This window comes from Oryx dammah, unplaced genomic scaffold (assembly GCF_014754425.2).
Source record: "Oryx dammah isolate SB20612 unplaced genomic scaffold, SCBI_Odam_1.1 HiC_scaffold_16, whole genome shotgun sequence".
NCBI lineage: Eukaryota > Metazoa > Chordata > Mammalia > Artiodactyla > Bovidae > Oryx > Oryx dammah.
Window position 1 is genome coordinate 29,479,755 of NW_024070200.1, and position 9,057 is coordinate 29,488,811.

The following is a 9,057-nucleotide window of genomic DNA, read 5'->3' on the forward strand; positions in this document are numbered from 1 at the left end:
GTCCGTCTGCTCTCCCTGCAGTGCCCTGGGAGTGGTAGTCCAGGGAGAAAGCCATACTCTGGCAGCGAGTGCTTGCAACAGTGTATGTTAATCACTGTCCTGCCCCACCCTTTCTGAACCCATGGACTGTACCCACCAGGCTCCTCTGTCCATGGGGATTCTCTCCATGAGAATCCTGGAGTGGGTAGTCATTCCCTTCTCCAGGGGAATCTTCCCTACCCAGGGATCGAACCTGGGTCTCCTGCATTGCAGGCAGACACTTTACCATCTGAGCCACCAGGGAAGCATGCCTGTAGCAGAGTAAAGGTTATTTACAGGATATCAACCAATGAAAATGGAACTCAAATTTAGGAGAACTAATTTTCCGAGGCGCCCCTCTGGGATATACGGGCACTCTGGAGTGTGGCAGAGGAAGAGCACAAAGATGTTGCCTGCTGGCTTAAGTGAGGCAGAGGGGAAGTGCAAAGGTGCCACCCAGGAAGAAAAAGAGAAAGAATAAAAGAGATGGCAACCTCTAGCCTCAGCAACGCATGGGGAGAGAAGGAAGATGACGCCCCCTGGCCTCCATCCCTGGAGAGTATATGGAAGACTACTATCCCTCAGGCCAAAGCTTTAAAGTTAGCAAACGAGTCCCTTTCACCTGTGCTCTGGGCACTTTTCAATGGGCTGCTTCTGTGAGAGGTGTCCTCTCTCTGGCTTGGGTCTTAAAAGTTGGCATGCATCATGTGGGATACAAACTTGTCGCTCTTTAGGGAGAAATTCTAGGTTTTGAGTTCCCTTCTGATACGGGCGACCATGCTGAGGGTGCAGTTCACGGCCAGATGGACTGCCTTCCCTAGATGCTTAGGGGTGGTTTCCCTCTCCTTGGCTGATGTGAAGGGGTCGCTCCACTACTTTTTAGTTTAGTTTAGTTTTTTTTTTTTTTTTTTCCGCTGAGGACATTGGATACTTAGCTTGGTGTGTCCGCAGTAAGCTGTCAGTTCAGGATTTTCTCCTGCACCGACATTTTGAACCGGAATCTCTGAGAATATTAAAAGTATAAGGAACCAGAACATCTGAATCAACAAACCCAAGGGGAGGCAAGGAATGACATCAAACTCCTTTCTTTAGATACTTGTTTTCTTCTGCTTGAATACTTTTTAATTCTTTATAGAATATATAAGGTAAAGTCAACGTGTTTCTTTTCATGCTCAGCTGAATAGATTTTGAGGCTGATTGCCATGCATTTAACTGAGTGCTTTGCACTGAGGGAAGAGGGTTTATTTCATGTCTGATACAGAGAAGTAGAACATTGTTTATGGATCATTGTGAGGAATATACCAGCCTTTCACAAAAATAATTCAGGTCCTTATGTTTTAAAAAGACTCCAAATTTCCTTTGCCCAAGTGTATATAACTCATGCATGGAAACAGACATTTCTTTTTCTTTCCTTTTGTTAATAGCTTTTTTTTTTTTTTAAACTTTTGGAAAGCGTTGAGTTCAAGTTTGATTACAGGTGACCACAGAGAAATGTTAAAAAAAAAAAAGTGAGATCAAGAAAGTGTCGTTATTTTGACTTGTCTATCTTTGCTCCTTCATTCGTACCAAGTCACTTCAGTTGTGTTCAACTCTGGGATCCTATGGACTGTAGCCCACCAGGCTCCTTGTGCATGGGATTCCCCAGGCAAGAATACTGGAATGGGTTGTCATGCCCAGCATCAGGGGATCTTCCCGACTCCAGGAATCAAACCCGAGTCTCTTACATCTCCTACATCGGCAGGCATGCTCTTTACCACTAGTGCCACCTTATTTTGAAGCCGAAATAAGGTTAAAAGTGTAGTTACCTTAAAGATTTAAAAAACATTTAAATGTATAGGAACATTCTGATTTTCGCCTTTAAACTTTGTGATGTGCCTATTAAGAGCAATTCCATGGGTTGGTGACTGAGCTGGTGGCTGATCAGAAGTGATTGCTATGACACACCTGTAAGTTTCCTCTGAGGTTTCCCTCTATTTTTACTTAGATATGATGTGAAGAATATAAACCAGTAGAACGAAAATAAAGTGGAAGGCAGCCAGGCTATTCCAGTGTAAGAATCAGCTCATTTACTCTGAATAGTATCTGAAGGCATTTCCTTACATATTATTTTAAAAGCTAAAACTGAGTCACGTATTTAATACATGGGACTAGTAATGGTAGTGTAGGTTCTTAAAGAGCCTACAATAAATGTCCACATTTCAACTGGAGAAGTATTGAAAATGTTATTATAAGCTAAAGGTTCTGTCTTACAAAACCACATTTTCCTCTATTTTTTGTTTGTTCATTTTCGTATCAGGATCTTTAATGTATCAGCATATAGAATGTTTGAATGCATCAGTGGTTGGGAAAAGAGATGAATTTGTGAGTGGCTTCTTAGGAAAGTCTTTTTTTTTTTTCATTATGAAATCAGAAATGGTCATGTTTCTATCTAATATATTACTATACTCAGAAACAGAGACCAAGTATACCAACTTTTGAACCATGTTCTTATTTTAAGATGTCATTTATATGACAATTGTTATTATAAGGACAAGATTATTATTTCATCCTCACCCTTTCAAGTGGGCCCTTTCTACAGCGTTAGTGTTTCCTAAGATAAGGTCTATTGGAATGTATTGTTTATTTCTGCTTGTTAGTAGAGAGTTTTTTCCCAAAACTATAATAACAGAGTCTTATGTACAGCCATGATTAAGAAGCCAAAGAGTTGGTTACCTAAAATAATAATTTGTAAATAATGTGAGCCCTTTAGGTTCAATTTGGGAGACTCATTGAAGGATAGGACTGTATTTATTAGAATCCTATAACCGTATAGGGAACTGCAGAGTTCCCTATTTGGGAGCTGCTGCTGCTGCTGCTGCTAAGTCGCTTCAGTCGTGTCCGACTCTGTGCGACCCCATAGATGGCAGCCCACCAGGCTCCCCTTCCCTGAGATTCTCCAGGCAAGAAGACAGCAGGGTGCTTTAAATATTGGCTAACAGTGAATACAGAGGGCCAAATCTGTGCTTCAATTGTTCACTAAAATAATCTCCAGACTTTAAAAGATAATAAAGAAAGGCAAAAGAACTGGAGTTATGTTATAAAGAAAAGAGAAATGGGAGTGAGTATTAATTTATCTCAAGTAAACTAGTGATATAAGTAGTTTCCATATGGTGATGTAAGAAGTCTCCATTAAGGAAATAATAAACACTATATAATTGTCATCCAGACTTGTATAGTTTTGAAAGTGAATGGGGCCTATTAATAATTAAACATGAAAAGAATAGGCAAAAATAAGATGTATAATCACCCTAGAAAGATTCCGTCATTCATTAATTCAACAGGCGCTCTGCTAAGTACCTGGAGGGGAAAATGAAGAAAGCACCACCCATTCCTGTTCTCAAAAAGATCAAGGCCATGAGGGTGGGATATATATGTTTTTCTTAGGAATTAAGATAAAACTCTTTAGGGAGCACAGAGGAGAGGTTTTATCTGTAGTGAGGATGCAGAGAAATGCTGTTAAGCCTTTAAAAATCCACAGGGATGGGAATAATGACCTCTCACTCCCATTTGACAGTTAGGGAACTGAGACTCCTGCTATTTAACTAGCCAATAGGGCTTCCCTTGTGGCTCAGCTGGCAAAGAATCCACCTGCAATGCAGGAGACCTGGGTTCGATCCCTGGTTTAGGAAGATCCTCTGGATAAGGGAAGGTTACCCATGCCAGTATTCTGGCCTGGAGATTGTATAGTCCATGGGGTCTCAAAGAGTTGGACATGACTGAGTGACTTTCACTTACTTAGTAAATCTGAGGAAAGTATATGATCCCTGATTTCCATTTGAAAACTTTTCATCTCACTCTGCTATTCTTGTAAAAGTGAAGTAGTGTCTGACTCTTTGAGACCCCATGGATTATAAGGTCCATGGAAATCTCTAGGCCAGAATACTGGAGTGGGTAGCCTTTCCCTTCTGCAGGGGATCTTCCCAACCCAGGGACTGAACTCAGGTCTCCCACATTGTGGGCAGATTCTTTATACCAGCTAAGACACAAGGGAAGCCCAAGAATACTGGAGTGAGTAGACTATTCCTTTTCCGGTGGATCTTCCCAACCCAGGAATCCATCGGGAGTCTCCTGCATTCTTTACCAACTGAGCTATCAGGGAAACCCTTGTTATTCTTATAGTTGTCAGAAGGAAAGAGGCATATGAAAATGCTCCAGACTGATGTTACAGTTCTCTGCAGACAGAGGAGAGCATGAGGCTTCTTTGTGATTCAGTATCCTTGTTTTGAAAGAGAAGGTCTGAACAACCAAACTCAGTCACCATTAACCTTATGATTCAAACTATATGTTCTACTCTTTTAATGCTTTGAGGTACCTGTTTTTCTTTTTTCTTTTTTTTAATCCTTGAGATAAACTTTTCCTTACAAGTTGAATCTCATGACAAGAGGAATTGCAGTTTGCATATTGTACTATTAGGACGGCTGAGCCTACACAACATTCTAAATGAAATTTTACTATATCTAGGTATAGGCAGGTCTTACCAGGTATACACATAGACATCAACTGAAGTCCATCATGAAAATATTTCACAGACAAAGCTGTATTATATTCCAGAAATATACTTGCTAGCTGGATATGGTGCTAGTCCATAATATCTGGGTGAGCCTGCCCACTTGTAGACACACATTTAGGCACATGTTATATTGTCAAGCTAGTCTGCCATTTGCTATTTCTCCAGATGCTACTCAATTAATTATTCATTTGGTTGACACTTTTGACTTCGTTCACAATATATGTGCATTAAATCAAACAAAGGTGAATATGCAAAACTAGTTTTTAACATTGCTTTCTCATTTTTATTTTAGTCTGAAAATAATATTAGTTCAGTGTATTTATTTTGAAGATGAAATTTTCAAGCTGGAAAACAGTAATTATAGGAAAAGTAATAAAAATGTGTTCTCTTTGAGACAGAAAGTGCAGCACTTAGAATAAGACAACGGCCTTCATTCTCCAGCTGACAGGTAGATATCACATCAGATGAAAATGATAAGGGATTTAGTGGACTGAAGAATAACTTCCTCTTGACAGGGACCTGACCCTTGACCTCTGGTCTAACTCTTGTTAGCTTCTCTAACACAGGTTAATTGTCACAGGTGTAGGATAAAAGACATCTCTGCAGAAGCTACCAACAGTCTGAGGTTTATTCTTTTCGCTGACCATATGCTGTTGAGATAAAACTATAAGTTTTAACCTTCTCTCATCTATAAAGACATGAAAATTCAGCCGCAAGAAAGCAAAATTCCAAATACAAAGAGCTTTTTGACTGTTGGGCTGGATGATCACAGTCACAACAGGGAGGGTACGTGCATCAGAACAAAGTGATGGTAAATATATTACTGTCATTACCCTGAAAGCATGTTTCACCCATAATAGTGACACAGATCTAATAAGGAAGGCTCTATCCACAATAGACTCCCTGAATTTTGGAATTATTAGTAAACTCTTACTATGTCATACACTGGAAATGTGTCCTATTCTGAAATGATTCTTTTGTATTTCTATGCTAATCATCTTCTTCAAAAGAAGTCAGTTCTTTGAGTTTCCTATTTAACATGTCCTGAAGGTAGTAGCTTTAAGAGTACTTACAGGTGATGTGGTAACAATTGTGATTTCTCATGAAAGTTAATGCCTCCTCCTGTATGAAAATGCATTGTGTCCTCTGTTTTTAGCAACAGAAGTAAGAAATTCAGAAAACACAGTAAAACACAATGAGCTATGCAAATCCATGTTAGACTATTACAGGGGAAAACCACATGACTGTAATTTCCACTAAAGTGAAGTCAATATAGTCATTTATACATGATTTGTACAAAACTGCAGCAGAATGAATATTGCTGGTAAAATGAAAATGACTTCACATTTCATTAAGATGAAGTCAAAGCAGTAACCTGGCAGTGTTTTCAAAATGTTTTATCACGGAAGGAAACAGTCAACTTTTCAAACACCTGGGACAAGAAAGTGGTGTATCTCATTCTGTTTTTTTAGAATCATCCCAATGTTTTGTTACACAGTATGAAGAAACTATAATCCTTTCCTCACTCTGATAGATTTTCAGGATCCAGTTTCTATTCAAAACCATGTAAAAGGTATAAATTACTTTTAAGTTTATTGAGGGCTCTTATTCAGGTCATAGGTCTTGCCCTTCAGCATTTTTTTTCATCTACCGCATTTTTGACACAGAATTAATATGTACATGCTTTTGAATAATCAGTCAAGGAAAATATGTTTATCTTAAAGTGATACTATAGGTAAACTTACTTTAGTTGGTGCAGTAAAGGTATAGCCAGGCCCATCTGCTTCCAAAATATCACACTTTCTTTTTATTAAACCGTGATAATAAGGGATTATAATCATGTAACTTATTGTCATGCATACTTGCTATAATAATGCCTTCTTCCCAGACTACCATCTTTTCAAATGTGATGAGATCATCAGGTAACAGTGTAGGATATGAAGGCTTAGCACGCTGTGTTGTTAGCACATTAAAAAAAGAAATTGCTGGGATAATTAACAACTACCTATTTGTCTGTGGGATGCATTCATTATGGCTCTACAAATTGGAGGTCTCCAAAATCTGTGCAATAAAATTTACTCTTTGTTCAGGAAGTTCCCCTTGGATTTGGGGAAAATTCTGGTGTGCTGTGTCTATTGTAATTGTGACAGGCAGTTGACATGTCTCATAGTCTAAATGTAGTGGCAGGCAGGGGGTGGTACAATGATGAAAAAACTGCCATTCATTCTTGTGCAAAGGAAAGGTGTTTCTTAGCATATTCCAACCTATGTTCAGACTAGAGTTGGGTCTCTGGGGTTGAAGGTCAAATCTGTGAGGTCAAAGCTATTTCTTGTCAATCTTCGTTCACTAATGACACATGAATTGGAAATTAGAACAAAGTAAGTAAAACGAATAGCCAGAAGGTGAGTGTCTGTTTTATTACTCAGAAGAGCTGGGAAATCTGGCCAATTGTTGCCCTATGTGGCTTGAATGACAGTTGTTAAGTTGCAAAAGGGACAGTGTGATGGGAATGCCACTTTAAATCTCAATTACCTCCTCCACTCCAATCAGCTTGGTAGAGCTTTAATGAAGTGCAATTCTCTGTCCTTTCCCTCATACTTCTATCTCTAGAATAAGCCTCACATTCAAGTTTGACAGCAGTACAATCAGTTTTCCATTCATCACTGGCCCTGTTTTAACCCTGCTGAAAAAGGGCCTAATGTACGTGGCAGTGATGGCAATTAGGCAGAAAAGTAATATTAGAAACAGACAAAAGCCTGAGTCTTTTAGCATTACAGGTGTTTTTTTTTTTTTTTTCCTTTTTTTTTTTTAGCCCGTTCTAGACATAAAGGAATAGGCAGTGTTGTTAAGTTCCCTTCTTCAGTCTTCTCTTAAGCTGAAAGTCCAACGATTTCAAGATTCAATTAATTAGAGACATGGAGAGCCAAAGAACAAGGTAAAAGCTAAGTTCTTTCTAACTGAAGACACACTTAGTAATTGGCCCCTTATTAAAATGGATATCTTCTGGGTGTATGTTTAATAAGGTTGATAAAAACTCGTCATTTCCTCATTAGGATAGCATATGAATACACTCTGTATGTAGAAAAGAAATCTTAAAGAGAACAAACAGGAAAATATCAATCTGTTCAATATAGGAAATGTAAAACATAAAAATTGAAAAGCTTGAACTATAACTTTTCAGAGATGGGGATACTGAATGTGTGTGTGTGTGTGTGTGTGAATGAATGAGAGTGTAAGCTGAGATTTTTTTTTTTAAAGATAAGTCTTGGCTCTTCAATAACTTTATCTCGGGATGCAAAATATTTAAGCATTTGAGTTTATAACCTGGATCAGTGATATTTGCTATGACTTAAAAAAAAAAAACACACACGTAAAGATGGAAGACACATTTAAATAACTTTCTCATATGAGATCAGATGCAAGCTTTCAAAATCTATATTGTGTCTGCATGCAGAATAATCCCTGCAATAATCATGCCTTGCACAGGAAAGTCACATATACGTGTTTAGTTACACACATGAATTGTTTTGTCTAGTTTTATTTGTAAATATGTCCATACTAGAATGTGAATTCCTAGAATAAGATAAAACTTCATAAATTTTTGTGCATGCATTTAACTGTTGTGTATATTTCCCTAACGGTTCTTTTTATGCCAATTTTTAAAAATGTCAGCCAGGTTGGGGTGGGTTTTTTTTTGTTGTTGTTGTTTTGTTTTGTTTGATAGATTCCACAGGAACATGTGGCATTGGTGTAAGGATCTTGTTTAAGAGAATGGAGGGTTGGAGGAAAAAAAAAAAAAAACAGATGCAGCAATTAGGCGTCTCTTGCTGCTCATTGGGGAGGTGACACAAGTGGGTGATAGTGGCTTTCACCTCTCACACTCCCTTCTCTCCTGCCTGATTCCTAGAACAATCCCTGTCAGAAACACTCTTTGAAAAAGGCTGCATTAGACAATGGCTCTTCACCCTTATTTTACGCTTTAAGTAGTAGAGCAGAATGCTGTAAGGGGCTGAAAACAAGGCGTAATCTGAGAAAGACGCGCAGGCATTGTTATAACTGTGAAAACCAGAAGAGCCCCTTTCAGAGCCGTGACTGAAAGTGCTCGGAAGACCTTTAGTCCTTTGCACTCTCCCAATCACCAATTAGACAAACATTAACATCAATTAAGCTGTTATACGGCACAGGTTCCATATAATTACCTTAATGGGTTGACGCTTTCTTTAGCAGCAATTTCTTAAACAAACTTCATCTTTTGTGCAACAGGCTAAGAAAATTTTCAGCAGGGAGCATTTCCTTTTGTCAAGTTTTCTAAAGAGACAGCTGAATTGTTCTATTTAACAACAAACACCTTCACTAAGGACCCTCGTCTTGTCCCCGTTCCCACCACATTTGACTACTAGGCTCAAAGCTTATTAACCATCAGAGACAAAAAAACGGACTGGCCAGAGGAGCCCAGACACATGCAGGGCGGGCAGTACACAAAGGGCCAG

At 38.7% G+C, this 9,057-nt stretch overlaps 1 non-coding gene across 1 annotated transcript; it reads right to left on the reverse strand.

The window, feature by feature from the left end:
- Positions 1 to 211: 211 nt before the first annotated feature.
- TRNAC-GCA lies at positions 212 to 283 on the reverse strand. Its single transcript has one exon. It is a non-coding gene; the product is annotated as a tRNA-Cys (tRNA).
- Positions 284 to 9,057: the final 8,774 nt, after the last annotated feature.